The 14,506-nt window shown below is 35.4% G+C and overlaps 1 protein-coding gene and 1 long non-coding RNA gene across 2 annotated transcripts in view; both read right to left on the bottom strand.

Moving 5' to 3' along the window:
* LOC109152249 overlaps positions 1-14,506 on the bottom strand; it is a 131,546-nt gene that overhangs the window by 16,701 nt on the left and 100,339 nt on the right. The window lies entirely within an intron of this gene.
* On the bottom strand, positions 7,857-8,634 carry LOC109152259. Its single transcript, XR_002049374.1, has 3 exons — positions 8,624-8,634; positions 8,308-8,357; positions 7,857-7,868 (listed from the first exon to the last, which is right to left on the bottom strand). It is a non-coding gene; the product is annotated as an uncharacterized LOC109152259 (long non-coding RNA).

The raw sequence follows: 14,506 nt of genomic DNA, 5'->3' as shown, positions 1-14,506 counted from the left end.
TGATTCACCCCTTTCCTCATCTTCACCTTCGATATATATTCAATTTTTTTTTTTTTTTGAGAAAAAATTATAGGCGCGCGCGCGCACACACACACACACACACACACACACACACACACACACACACACACACACACACATATATATATATATATATATATATATATATATATATATATATATATATATTTGTGTGTGTGTGTGACAATGCATTAAGAAATTAATTAATTAGAAGAAAAATGCGATCTCAAAATCACAGTTGCACCCAAAAAAAAAAAAAAACTGTAACCCACTGTTCTATGAGAATTATGGTATGTTGAGCTACATTTTGATTAATAAGATTGATAGAAAATATTTTGCATCTTTTTTAGTTTTGAAATCAGTAAGATATGTTTCTCAAAACATAGTATATGCAATTAACTTTATCAAATTTATATTGTGGGTTTTTTTTTTTTTTTTTTTTTTTTTTTTTTTTTTTTACAATAGTTAAAATTTTCAATAGTTAAAATTTTCAACTATTTCTAAAAGTAAATAAAAGATTAAAAAAAAAAAAAAAAAAACATAACCGGACAAGAGTGCCCTTACACTACCGTACTTTCTATAAGTTGCCATGTTCAGATTGTTATCATTTGAAGAATACATTAATTACTGAATTTCAAAGGTTTGAACAATATCATAGCATACATTTGATTCACATTTAAAGATTTTAAATTGTTTTCACTAATAAATTTCTTTGATATATATTACTTCTTTTTTTTTTTTTTTTTTTTTTTTTTTGCATACTAGAAATACTATAATTTAGTCCATTCAAAAGAAAATATATACATATACATACATACATGTACGTATATGCATCTATGCATGTTTGCATATTTAAATGTATGTATATAATAGAACAGATACTAACTTGTAAAGAATCATGACTATTTTTTAAAAAAAATGTATGTATATAATAGAATTGTTACTCCGTATTTTGTAATAATTTTTATTTGCACTTATATTTTATTGCATGAGATATGTCTTTGTATAAAATATTAAAGAGTATAAATTACGAAATAAAGTACCTGGATTACTGTCTTCTGCCATTGCATAATCTATAGATCTATATTTACGTATTGATCCACCACCTTCCTCTTCCTCTTCCTCTTCCTCTTCCTCTTCCTCTCTCTTTCTTTTAGAGCCTATGCGTATTATTTTTTCTTTTGAAAAGAAAACCAAAAAACTATTATAAATTCATAATGTCATTACAAAGAGCTTGAAATATAGATGAAGGCCGGTGTCAAACCAATACCGAGTACCCAACACACCAACATGATTTGCAAAATGTGTAAATTATGTTCCCATTATTTTTCTATCTCTTGGATGTTACATTGTGAATAGTCACTTTGAAGTTGAGTTGAAAAGTAGTTAATTAGACGATAATTGCATGTTTAGTCCACAATATGAATTTTGAATGAATAGAGATGCTATTCCATAAGGAATCAAATAGTTAAGGAATATGAAATGAATTCTATTCTATTGTTTGGTTCACTAAAATAGACTTAAGAAATTGTATTACATTGTTTAATTGATTTAAGGAATAAAACTAGAATAAGTATTAAAATGACATAGAAACAAACCCCAAAAGAGTGGTGACGATTCCGAACGCAGGTGTTGCAGGCTTAACGGCGAGATGGGCTGATCTAGTATTGGAGGAGGAGGCAGCGGCTTTTATGCCGACGGGCGAGGCGGAGGATGGCAGCGATGGTTCCGACGCCGTAGAAGATGTCTGGGCGGTGGTTGGGCGATTCCTAACACGAAAGTTGGTTAAGCTGGAATTTATGAGCCAGGTTATGGCGTCAGTGTGGCAACCGGTTAGTGGTGTTGAAGCTACGGAGGTGGAGCCTAGCCGATTCCTGTTTATCTTTCATCATGTGACGGATATGCAGCGTGTTCTGAATGATGGGCAATGGTCCTTTGATAATAGCACTTCGGTATGCAAGCAGGTGCCGGATAGGATATCACCGTGTGATGTTGTGCTTGATTCGGTGGATTTATGGATACAGCTACATGGGTTGCCGAAGGGGTATTCATCTGCTGTAATATTAGAACAGATCGGGAATTTCTTGGGAAAGTTTGTCAAGATTGACGACTGTTTTGATAATGCACCGTGGAACGTTTTTCACCGAATTAGGGTTTCGTTGTCTGTTGATAAACCCTTGAGAAGGCGTATGAATTTTATTAAGCGGGATAAGACGAGCTGCTGGGTCAATTTTAAGTATGAACGCCTGCATACGTATTGCTATTTTTGTGGCCTTTTGGGTCATTCTTACTAATTCTGTCGTGGGGCGAGGGATTCGGCACTACCGGTTGAGGAATATTTGTATGGCCAGGAGCTAAAGGCGGGGGGATCTCGTGGTCCTCGACCGGTCGGAGGGAGCTGGTTATTGCCGACGGGTCGACAGATGGTGGCTAGGCGGATGGCAGAGGTGTGTACGGATGGAAACCGGTCGCCGGGGGAGGGGAGTCGGACCGGTAACGCCCAGGAGGCAGAATTGGTGGCGGTGTCCAAACGGCGCCGTGAGATGGAGGATGACGGTAGGCGGGAGGTTGTGGGGGAGGGTGTAGTCATGGCAGAGCGTTCAAAAAACTTGCAGCAGGCGGGTTCTGGTTCCCAGACCCGCCCGACCCAATGAGTACCCTCAGTGAACTGCCGTGGCTTGGGTAATCCACGGACAGTTCGTGAAGTTCTGGACTTTGCGTCTCGTAAGAAACCCGACTTTATTTTTTTGATGGAAACTATGGTCGACAGGACACACGCTGAACGTATTCGTGTCCAATTAGGGTTTGATGGTCTTTTTGTGTGGATAGTAATGGTGTGAAGGGTGGTATAGCTTTGTTGTGGCGGAGGAATAATACAACTAGTCTTCTCAGCTATTCAGATAACCATGTTGATATTGAGGTCAGTATGCATGGATTTCCAAAATGGCAAATGACTGGTTTTTATGGATTGGCACAGCGAACCAGACGCGGAGAATCATGGGGAATGTTACGGTCACTGGCTACCAAGTCTAATCTGCTATGGGTGGTGGTTGGGGATTTCAATGATCTTCATTTCCAGCACGAGAAACGAGGGAGAAATCCACATTCAGATAGCCTCTTACGCGGTTTTTGGGAAGCTATTGAGGAGTGTGGCCTATCCCAGATGGCCATGCAGGGGTATCCGTTTACATGGGAAAGGGGAAAAGGAACGGCTGACAGGATTGAGGAACGGTTGGATAAAGTCTTGGACTCGGATGAGTGGCGCGAGATTGTTACAGGAGCGAAAGTGTCTAATTTATTAACTTGCAGGTCAGATCATTCGGCTCTCTTTCTAAGCATCCATGACTCCATAGGGAGGGGTGGGGCTGGTAAGAGGGGCTTCCGTTTTGAAAATGCATGGTTGTATGATGAGGGATGCCGGAATGTTGTGGAAAAAGCATGGGAAGAAGGAAAGGACCGTGGGCTGCAAAATTGCATAGAGTTCTGTGGGTCTCGGCTATCTCGGTGGGGTGGAGACAGGTTTCATAAGTTCGGAGAACAAACTATGAATTTACGAAAGGAGCAGCTGCGCCTGTAAGGAAAAACGGACCCCGTCTCGTTAACTGAGTTCCGGCGCTTGGAGGAACTTTTATGCCATACTGAGACACAGGAGGATGCCTTCTGGAGACAACGAGCCAAGCAACACTGGCTCAAGGGTGCCGACGCCAATACCAAATTCTTTCACAGGTACGCCACTCACCGTAGAAAGAAAAATAATGTTGAAAAGCTTATGAATGATAATGGGGATTGGGTGGAAGGGGAGCCTATGAGGGGGATTATTTTGCAGTACTTTCAAAATATTTATACCTCGGGAAACCCGGAGAATGGGAAAAATTTCTTTAACAATATTACACCGCGTGTCACTCCAGCACAGAATGAATCTCTAATGATGGAATGAATCCGGGTTTCTATCAACATTTTTGGGATGTGGTAGGGGGGATGTTTCATCTTTTATAGTCAATTGCTTGGAAAATCGCTGCTTCCCGGCTACTCTAAATGAAACTGATGTGGTGTTGATCCCAAAGAAACAAACCCCGGAAAGAGTGTCTGATCTTAGGACAATTGCGCTAATCAATGTGATATATAGGGTAATGGCAAAAGTAATGACTAATAGGATGAAACCTTTGATGGATGAGATTATATCGGATTCCCAAACTGCATTTATACACGATAGGCTTATAACTGATAATATATTGATAGCATCGGAGGTTGGGCATTATCTGCACAGGAAACAATGTGGTGCTGTTGGCTGAGCTGTCCTAAAATTGGATATGGCAAAGGCATATGACCGTATGGAATGGTCTTTCTTACATGAGATGCTAGTAGCCATGGGATTTGATAAAAAATGGGTGGATTTAATTATGTTATGGGTGTCTACTGTATCGTACAGGTTTTTGATAAATGGCTCTCGTACTGATTCAGTTACACCTACTCGTGGTTTAAGACAGGGAGACCCATTGTCTCCATATCTGTTTATTATCTAGGGGCTCTCCATGCTGTTGCAGCAGGCACAATCAAATAATAAAATACATGGATGCAGAGGCTCGGGGTGCTCCCCCAATACTAATGATGAGGATAGGGACATGGTGGCGCAGGCGCTAGGGGTGGTGCAGGCTCCGAATTTTGGTTAAGTACCTTGGACTCCCGTCTTTTATTGGTAGAAATCGAAAGGCAGCCTTCTCTTATATTAAGGAGAAGATCAAGCAGAGAATTGGATCATGGAATAAGAAACATCTCTCCCAGGCTGGTAAGGAATTTTGTTGAAAAGTGTGGCTCAATCTATGCCCACTTTCTCAATGAGTATTTTTTTACTACCTATGAATGTTGTTTCTTCTATAGAGAGAACCATGAATAGGTATTGGTGGAACTCAGGCACTAATCAGGGAATACATTGGAAGACATGGGATAGATTATGTATCTCTAAGAAATATGGTGGCTTGGGTTTTAAAGAGCTCAGACCATTTAAAGAGCTCAGACCTGTTGGGGAAGCAGGCATGGCGATTACTAACAAAGCCAGAATCCCTAGTGGCGCGTGTCTATAAGGCCAGGTATTATCCGAAAGATACTTTCTCAGAGGCATACCTTGGAATAATCCAAGTTTTTGTTGGCGAAGTATTATGGCAGCAAAGAGCATGGTTTGTAGTGGTGTGCGGCGAAGGATAGAGAATGGGCAGGATACAAAAATATGGGATCACCCTGGCTGCAGGATGAGCAGGAACCAATGATCCAAACAGAAATGCCACCACAACTGGCTAATGCACGAGTGGTAGGTTTAATTGATACCTCGATTTTATCTGATATTTTTGTGCCAGATGATGTATCCAGAATAATGAAAATTCTCGTATCACCAGAATATGAAGACACACGGTATTGGCATGATGATCCAAGAGGAATATATTCTATGAAGAGTGGATATATATGTATTGTTGGGAGATATGATAATACGAGTACATCCTTTGATAAATGGCAGGTGCTATGGACACTCAAAATCCCCCAAAATGGAAAACCTTTCAATGGAGAGCCTTGAGTGACATTCTACCCACTACTATGAACCTGCTTAACAAAAGAGTTGATATTGAGCCTAATTGTGCTATGTGTGGAATGTTTCATGAGGATACCATGCATGCGTTAGTCACGTGTGACTATGCCAAGGCTGTATGGGGGCAAGCCAACCTCCCAATCCCTGCTATTAAGACAAATATTTTTAATGAGTGGTTTAATACGATCTTGGATAATCTAGACACTGATGGTCTGATGTATGCAGCTGCAATTTTATATCATGTTTGGAGAGCAAGGAACAATGCAGTTTGGGATGCCTACATACCAATGCCGAAGAAGACCTTGATGACGGCTACCACCACGATGCAAGCCTGGCGCGCCGTGCACCATGTAACCGAACACCATGCTGCCGGCTCAACACACGCCAATACGGCCTTGGCCTCCTTTGCCGAACCCCATGCAACGCCTTCGCCGGGGCAGCTCGCTCGCAGGTGCTACGTGGATGCGAGTTATCACCACGCCTCAAATACGGCCTCGGTAGGTGCAGTTCTTTTGGATGGAAATGGACGATATATCTTCGCCTATGCTTCTTCACTTCCAAGTTATTTCTCGTCTCTTATAGCAGAAGCATTTGCATGTAAGGAAGCTTTGTCTTGGCTTAAAAATCGTGGTGAGGATAATTTGGAACTACACACGGACTGTTTAACGGTCAAGCAATATCTAACTACTACAGCTCGTACCGATCGATCATATGTTGGCTACGCAATAGATGGTTGCAGGAATTTAATTTCTTCTTTACATTCTTGTTTAGTTGTTTTTGTTCCTAGATTAGAGAATTATATAGCACATGCTTTAGCTACTTCAGTTATTAGTCAGACTACAGTTATGTATTGGGATGTACTCCCACCAGCTTCAATTTCGCATTACTTTGAATAAAATGCCACCCGGGCTCCTTTCAAAAAAAAAAAAAAAGTATTAAAATGACATAACTATCCTTTATACTGAATGTTTATGTGTGTGTAAGAGAGACAGAAAGAGCGAGATATATATAATAACAATAAAATAATACTATTTTTACCTTGCATTATGTTATCATTTGATGAAGAATACATTAATTCTTGAATTTCAAAGGTTTGGAAAATTGTCATTATCATTTCACTCACATTTAAAGGTTTTAAATTTTTTCACTAATAATTTCCTTTGATATATGTTACTTTTTTTGCAGACCAGAAAAATTATAGTTTAGTCCATTCAAAAGAAAATCCATACATACATACAAGTGCGTGTATGCATAATTAATGCATGTTTGTATATTTAAATGTATGTATATCTTAACTATAATAAAGCTATACGGTTTGGGAAGTAATTAATGTTACAATTAATGCCACAACATCCTTTATTTTTTTTTAAAAAAAAGCACAACATTTGAAAAATAAAATAACTATATATTATATAATTATATAATCATATAAAAAATGTACTTTTGAAAAATAAAATACCTATATATTATATAATAATATAAAAAATGTGTTCAAATAGAGTTTAAATTTACTCATACAAAATTTGAAATTTGCTTTTCAAATGTAATTATTTTAGTTATTATTCGTATTGTGAAAATTATAATATAGATGAAATACAATTAAGAATAAATCAATGTAATTATATGTAAATTCTCTCTATAAGTTTATTTGAATATGCACATAATTAGAGATTATATTAACCATACAAAATTTAATTTTAATTTTAATTTTAATTTTGTATTCTATAAAAATAATAAATACTTGACCAATGGAAGCTAAAAAATATTATTATATTAAACAATTTAAAATATTTTAGTTTTTATATTTTTTATTTATATTATTTATAATAACATAATTTTTTCCCGTGCATTGCGCGGGTGAATTACTAGTAATATAATATAGTGTAATATCATTTAGCCTAACCTTTTATTTTTTTAAAAAAAATGTTATTCCATAACTTTTGCATGGTATGTGTTGTGTTTTTAATTCTATTGACTCTATTACAATGTAGTATGTGTTCATAAATTACTTAAATCAATGCCGCTCCACAGAGATTCAAACCCATGACCCACTGCTGGAAATTATGGAATTTTCAACCACTTTTGATATCCGGAAAAACCTTTGTTGCATAAAATATTAAAGAGACAAAGAGTATATATATATCCATACAGAGAAATATAGTACGGAATAAAGTACCTGAATTGGTACTGTCTTTGCTCATTGCATCATCTCCACCACTATCTTCATTATTTTCTGATCCGCCATTTTCCTCTTCCTCTGTTTTAGAGTCTATGCCTATTATTTAGTAAAATCTCTCTATTGGATATTGCACTATGAATAGTGACTTTAAAGTCGAATTGAAAAATAGTTAATTAGACGATAAGTGATATGACTTTATTAAGTATTGAAAATGTTGTCCCAAAATCATAAATCATAACTAATGTGTAATCTAATTGTCTTTGAGAATAGCGGTTTACTTACTTTCTTGTTATAAGAATGTTAAATTAAAAACTCAAGAAAATCAGGAGTAGAAAGGAAAAACAATTGACAAGGTTAGATATGGCTAAACTTGTTATTAGCATTGTCAAAGTAGAGTTTGTTATATGGTTTTGCTTTTGCTGTTAGGATATGTGCTCATACAAAATATTAAAGAATATAAGCTATATGAAATATAATTTAGAATATAGAATATGTATGTTAATATAAATCTTGGGTGATGTATGAGTACCTGAATCACTCTCACTAGAACCAATCTCCCTGTAAGAAAAACCAACATCCCTTTAAAAGGTAGAAGCACAATAATGCATAAGCAATTTTATTTTTTTAATTTAGTAATTGAAAGAACTACAAAAGTTTGTCGCTTTCTTGAGAAATATATAATTCCTTAGCCTAAATCAAATATAAAAAAAAAAAAAAAAAAAAAAAAAAAAAAAAAAAAAACTGCAAAAAAGTATTGAACATAAAAGAGTATGTGGCATTAAAAACTTAAAAAGAAAATCAGAATTTTAAAAGATAACAATAATTTTCAAGCCCAATATGTTTACCTTTTTTTCCATATTGCGTCAATTACTGATTCATCATCTGTATACAACAAACCGCAACTTCAATGGGGTGTATTATACATTGGAGCTTTCAAACCTGATACTAACCCAAAGCCCCCAATATAATTCAACCGTTCATGGTATGGAAATTCCAAATCTTGAATTGCCGCCTCGAATACCAAATAGTGATTGGGGGTAATATTATCCATGATAGCCTCATCAGATTTAGGCCACAGACTACTAAATGGTATGTAGGCAAAACATACAAGTATTTCCACAGAGTCGTCAAATTCCTCATCATATAGTCTGTGAATCTCACATTTGGTTTGGAGAGGAGGTTCACTTCCATTATCTTTGCGTGTGAGTTTGGTTATGAGCTCACAATGCCTAAAAGGGCGAATGTTTGGTCGCGACTCCCATCTCACTTCCCATGGAAACACAAAACATACAACGAACCCCACAAAGTTATGATTATACCAGGTGGGATCGAGAGAAATGGAGATCTTGTGAGGATCATGGTGAGGATCATGGTGAGGATACTTGAAGCATCTACTGATATCAGAATAAGTGGAAGACATAAGAGGATAGGTGACAACAAAAGGAGTATTTCTATTTAGAAAAGGCTGTGTGATAGGAATAAACTTCTTAGCCAACTCCCCAGGTACTAAATCAGCTATGTCGTTGCTTCTATAAATAGAAGGATAAGAGAATGAGACAGAATATAGTTCTGAATACTGGGTTGCTAACTCAGCTATGTTGTTTTCAGAAGCCAAATTAGAATTTGCATATAGTTCTCTTATAGTAGGCGGGAGTTTTGGTAGCTCTCTTCTAAGCCTTCTACAACCACTTATGTCAAGGTATTGAATACCACGGAATCGGCTGATATCTTCAGGTAAATATTCAAATTTCTTTCCACTGAGATTCAAGTATTCCAACATGGAGATAGGTCCTATATCAGTCGTGCTTCCTGATATCAAAGAGACATTTTTTATAATTTTTGTTTAATGTCCTAATTAATATATAGATATATCTAATTATATACACATTAATAAACTTATAAACACAGAAAGAAATTAAGTACACATACTCATGTACATGTGTGTATTTTAAATGGCAAAGTGAAAGTTTTTGCACAATTAACTTGAATCGATTAAAATTATGCAATATAATTATACATGCTCAAGTACTCTTATTACCATAGATATTTTATAGACTTATACTGAGAATATTCTATTTGAAACCAAATGTCCACCTAAGAGTACAAAATATCTATAATATAGTAGTAGTACGATATAATATAATAGTACAAAGGAACAAAGTATGAGTACCTTCAAAACTATCATCCCAACTTGCTGATCTTTCCCACCTTAAAAAGGTAAAAGCAATATACATAAACATTGTGCTTATTTATTCAATAATTAAAATGTACAAGTTAATACTTATCTTAGAAAATAAATAAGCATGCTTGATACAAATCCATAGCTACTATTGAAGTAACATATATATGTAGTACAGAGTATTAAAAAGTTCAAGAAAGAAGGTAAATGAAGGGAAACCGAAATCAACATGTTTACCTTTCATATAACAAACTACAACCCCAATTTGCAGTCGCTTCCGAATCCATAAAATTCACCTCAAATCTTGAAAAATCATTTGAGGTTACACTATTAGATTTTGCAGGCCACAAACCACTAAATGGTATGTAGGCAAAGCATATGCTTCCTTCGGATATGACAATGACATATTTTCTTTGGACAACTTCATTTCTATTATCTTTGCATGACAATTTGACTATGATTGTGCAATGCTCAAAATCAGCAATGTCTCTTAAGGAGTACAAAGGTACTGCAAATCCCACAAAGCTTTGACAATACCAGCCGGGATTGAGATCAATGGCGATACCATTTGACTTATAGCATCGATATTGGAATATTCTCAAGACCTCCATTGATGAATAGAATGGATAGGTAACACTGAAAGTAGTCTTTCTACGAGACGGAAAATGAATACACATCTCAGCAAAATCATACACTGACCTTTTAACTCCATAAGAGGAAGAGAATGCTACTGATTGTAATACCGGGAAGTCTGCTAACTCATCTATGTGTTCCCTATCGGCAAAACAAGAATCTGCATATAGTTCACTGGTAGTTTCTGGGAGTTTTGGGAGCTCTTTAAGGTTTCCACAATTTCTGATGTCAAGGTATTGAAGGCGAGGGAGTCGATTGAAACTTTCAGGTAAAGAATGAAAATAACTTCCATTGAGATTCAAGTATTCCAACGAGATCAAGCCTTGGAGATTTTTTGGCAAAGACTCTAGACTTGTGCAGTTTTGAATCTTAAGAACTTTGAGATTTTTCAGCTCACATATGCCATCACAAAGGCATTCAAGATTCTCACAATCATACAAACCTAGCTTAGTGAGGCCATGCAGTTGTTTGATCGATGAGGGGAGTTTTATGATTCCAACATTTATTAGATCCAACTCCACCAGATCTGGTGTTCTTGTCTTAATTTCTGGAAAAAAATTTAATTTTCTGCATCCGTGAAGATCAAGAGAGTTGAGAGATGAAACTTGATTGAAGCTAGGAAGACTCACAAGGTTACTGCAAGCACTTAAATCCAATAAAACAAGCTTGCTAAGATTTCCAATAGATGGGTGGACTACTTTTAAATGCCTGCAGCCTCCAAGGTATAATCTCATCAAATTTGGCATGGAATCAAAATCAGGGGTTTCTAACAAAGAGGAGGAACAGCTAAGATCCAAAAGTATCAATTTGTCTAATTTCTGCAAGAAAAGATGGAGAATATATAGAACAAGTATATATAAAGTCATTGATGAAAAAAAAAAAAAAAACACCATATATATATATATATATATATATATATATATATATATAAATGGGTTATCATGCGGTTGTGCAATTGATTTAGGTGCGTAGTTTTCCTTTCTTAAGGTGCATATATGATTTTCATTCTTAAGGTGCGTGATTTGTATGCTTAAAGTGCGTCAGTTGTTGAAACTTAAGGTGCGCCATTTTATTGGTTCTCATGTGGTTGGCCGTTGGCCTTCTCAGGTGCGGTTGCTTTAGGTGCGTAGTTTTCCTTTCTTAAGGTGCGTCATTTTAAAACTTTAGGTGCGTGGTTTGTCTACGTAAGATGTTTTGTTTGTGTGCTTTAAGGCGCGTGGGCCTAAAGCTAAGTGCGTGATTTTTCTTCTTTTAAGTGTATTGTTTTCCTTCTTGGTGCGTCATTTTAAAAGTTTAGGTGTGTGGTTTGTGTTCTTAAGGTGCACCTTTTTTTGTCAACCGCACAAGAAGCTATACCTGCACCTGAATCATATCCTATATATATATATATATATATATATATATATATATATATATATATATATATATATGCATATATATATATATATATATATATATATATATGCAGCAATTAAGTGAGATTAGACTGATATACCTGAGTGATCCTGCAATTTTGTAGAGAACTATACCGCAAAGAAAGACAAACAAGGTTGGATAATGATGCAAAGCTTTGTGGTAATGAAGTGAAATGATAGAAGTGAAATTGAAGCCACCTCAAACTGCTAGGAAGATAGTTTTCCTTGAGATGGAAACCCTGACCAACTTTAAGCATCTTCAAATTTCTCATCTCTCTCATACTAATTTCTCGATAATCAGGCCAACCACTAACACTGTAGCCAATACCTTCTACGTGTTTAGGATCCTGAAAGAATAAAACAGAACCGTATGTCTTCAATAATAATAAGAAGAAGAAAATAAAAAAGGAACCTTCAAGTTAGATGATCTTATTAATTAGGAAGGAAGGAATATAATTAAACCACATCATAACTTAATCTTACTACGAAATAAGAAACCACACTATATATGCATGCATAACCATCATTTTTAATCATCAACTCCGGAGTAATAATTTTTCTACAGCATCTTACTTACTATATATACATATATGCCTTACCATTTCTCCGCTTAACACGTCATCAACATCCTTAAGTTGCCAGACCCTGCTTCTACGTTTCTCTTCTCTTGCAATATGCCAACCCATTTCTTGGATTAAATCATGCATCTCTATTCTTCCATTTTGGAATTGCACTGATATAAGAGATTTTTCAGTGAGGTTACGGATAGCACTGTCTGGTTGCAAATCACAACTTTTAAGCACATCTTTTACATATTCTTCCCTCTTGTGTCTGAAAAAACATGCAATGTGTAAAAAGATTTCTTTGTTTTTGGAATCTAGTCTATCAAAACTTATCTTAAGCTTCCCATGAATATCATTATTGGGGGTGTCCTTGAGATCCTTTAAAGTGCTTTCCCACTCAGCAGCCTCTAGTCCACAAAGAGAAGATCCCAAAATTTTAAGAGCTAATGGAAGACCTTCACAATAACGCACAAATGATCCACAGAGTTGTTCCACGCCGATCTTAGGTTTCTTTTTAAAGGCATACAATCCAAACAGTTGAATACCTTCTTCCTCTCTCAATGTGTGTACTGTGTATATATACTTTTCATCAACTCCATGGGAACGCAATATTCCTGCATCTCTTGTGGTTATAATTACTCTACTACCCCTACCAAACCAATCTTGACCTCCCGCTAATTTCTTTAATTGTTCTAGCTGGTCGTCTACATCATCAAGAACTATCAACACTTTTTTCCCTTGAAGCTTCATCCTTATCTTCGCCATTCCATCTTGCACATTGTATATTTTTACTCTTGATTTTTCCTTTAGGACTTCTGTTAAAAGGGTCTTTTGCAATTCAATGACATTATGTTGTCTAACATCGGCAAGGAAACAAGCTCCATCAAATTGGAGCAAAAATCTATTAAAAACAGCCATTGCAATTGTTGTCTTACCGATACCTCCCATACCACAAATGCCAATGAACCGAGCATCACCATCATCATCAGATGCCAATCTCAACCAGTTAATAATGTTGTTAACTCTAGATTCCAACCCCACTAAGTTCTCTTCAAAGGCAAGCAATGCTTGATTATTCAATCGAGCAAGTATGTCAGCAGCAACTCCTTCTGCACATTTTGCTTCGTGTCTGACAATGCAACATTGAACATCAATAATTGTAACAACATTATATTGAAGCAATATGCTACTTGGATTATGGGAGAGATCCCATTCACAAAGCCATGACACATCAATATAAAATTTCCATCCTATCATAAAAAAAAAGGTAGGTTGCAATCAGGGACGGAGCCAGAAAAATTGAGTTGGGGGCCGATGTACTAAAGAAAATTTACAATGTTAGTAGACATTATAATTAATCGCACCATATTATTATATATACCATACATTATTGTATGTGATTATTATTGATAATGATTTTTAATTATACTATGTGTAATAAAGTATGAAATACATAATTACATGAGTACGATCACACAGGTGTCAATCATTACTTTAGAAATTTTTCACATAACACAAAATATAATAACAACAATAACAACAATATCTATTTAAATATAGATTGTCACTTAACATCAAATAAAAAAGTTTTGTCAATTATTTTGTCACCAAATTTTTTCATAATTAACCTATATTCGTTTTACTGGTTAACTGAATATTTCAAAATTTAAGAGATAAAGACAAAAAACAAGACAAATTAAATAATCAATATTAATTTTTGTCAATTTCAAAACTAATCATTTAAACTAAAATGTACATATTAAAAATGTAAATAAATATTTAAAACACACAATAAATCACTAATTAATTAATCAACTTATATATAACTAATAAAATCAAAGCATATATCTCAAAATTGGAGATTTTTTTAAATTAAATTGTATACTTGATATCGTTCATTATTAAAATCTTGATAAAAGAAATAAGATAATAAAGAAA

The sequence above is a fragment of the Ipomoea nil genome, unplaced genomic scaffold, assembly GCF_001879475.1.
Source record: "Ipomoea nil cultivar Tokyo-kokei standard unplaced genomic scaffold, Asagao_1.1 scaffold2403, whole genome shotgun sequence".
Classification (NCBI taxonomy): Eukaryota; Viridiplantae; Streptophyta; class Magnoliopsida; order Solanales; family Convolvulaceae; genus Ipomoea; species Ipomoea nil.
The sequence above is the reverse complement of the archived record's forward strand: the minus strand, read 5'-3'. Positions and strand labels throughout refer to the sequence as shown.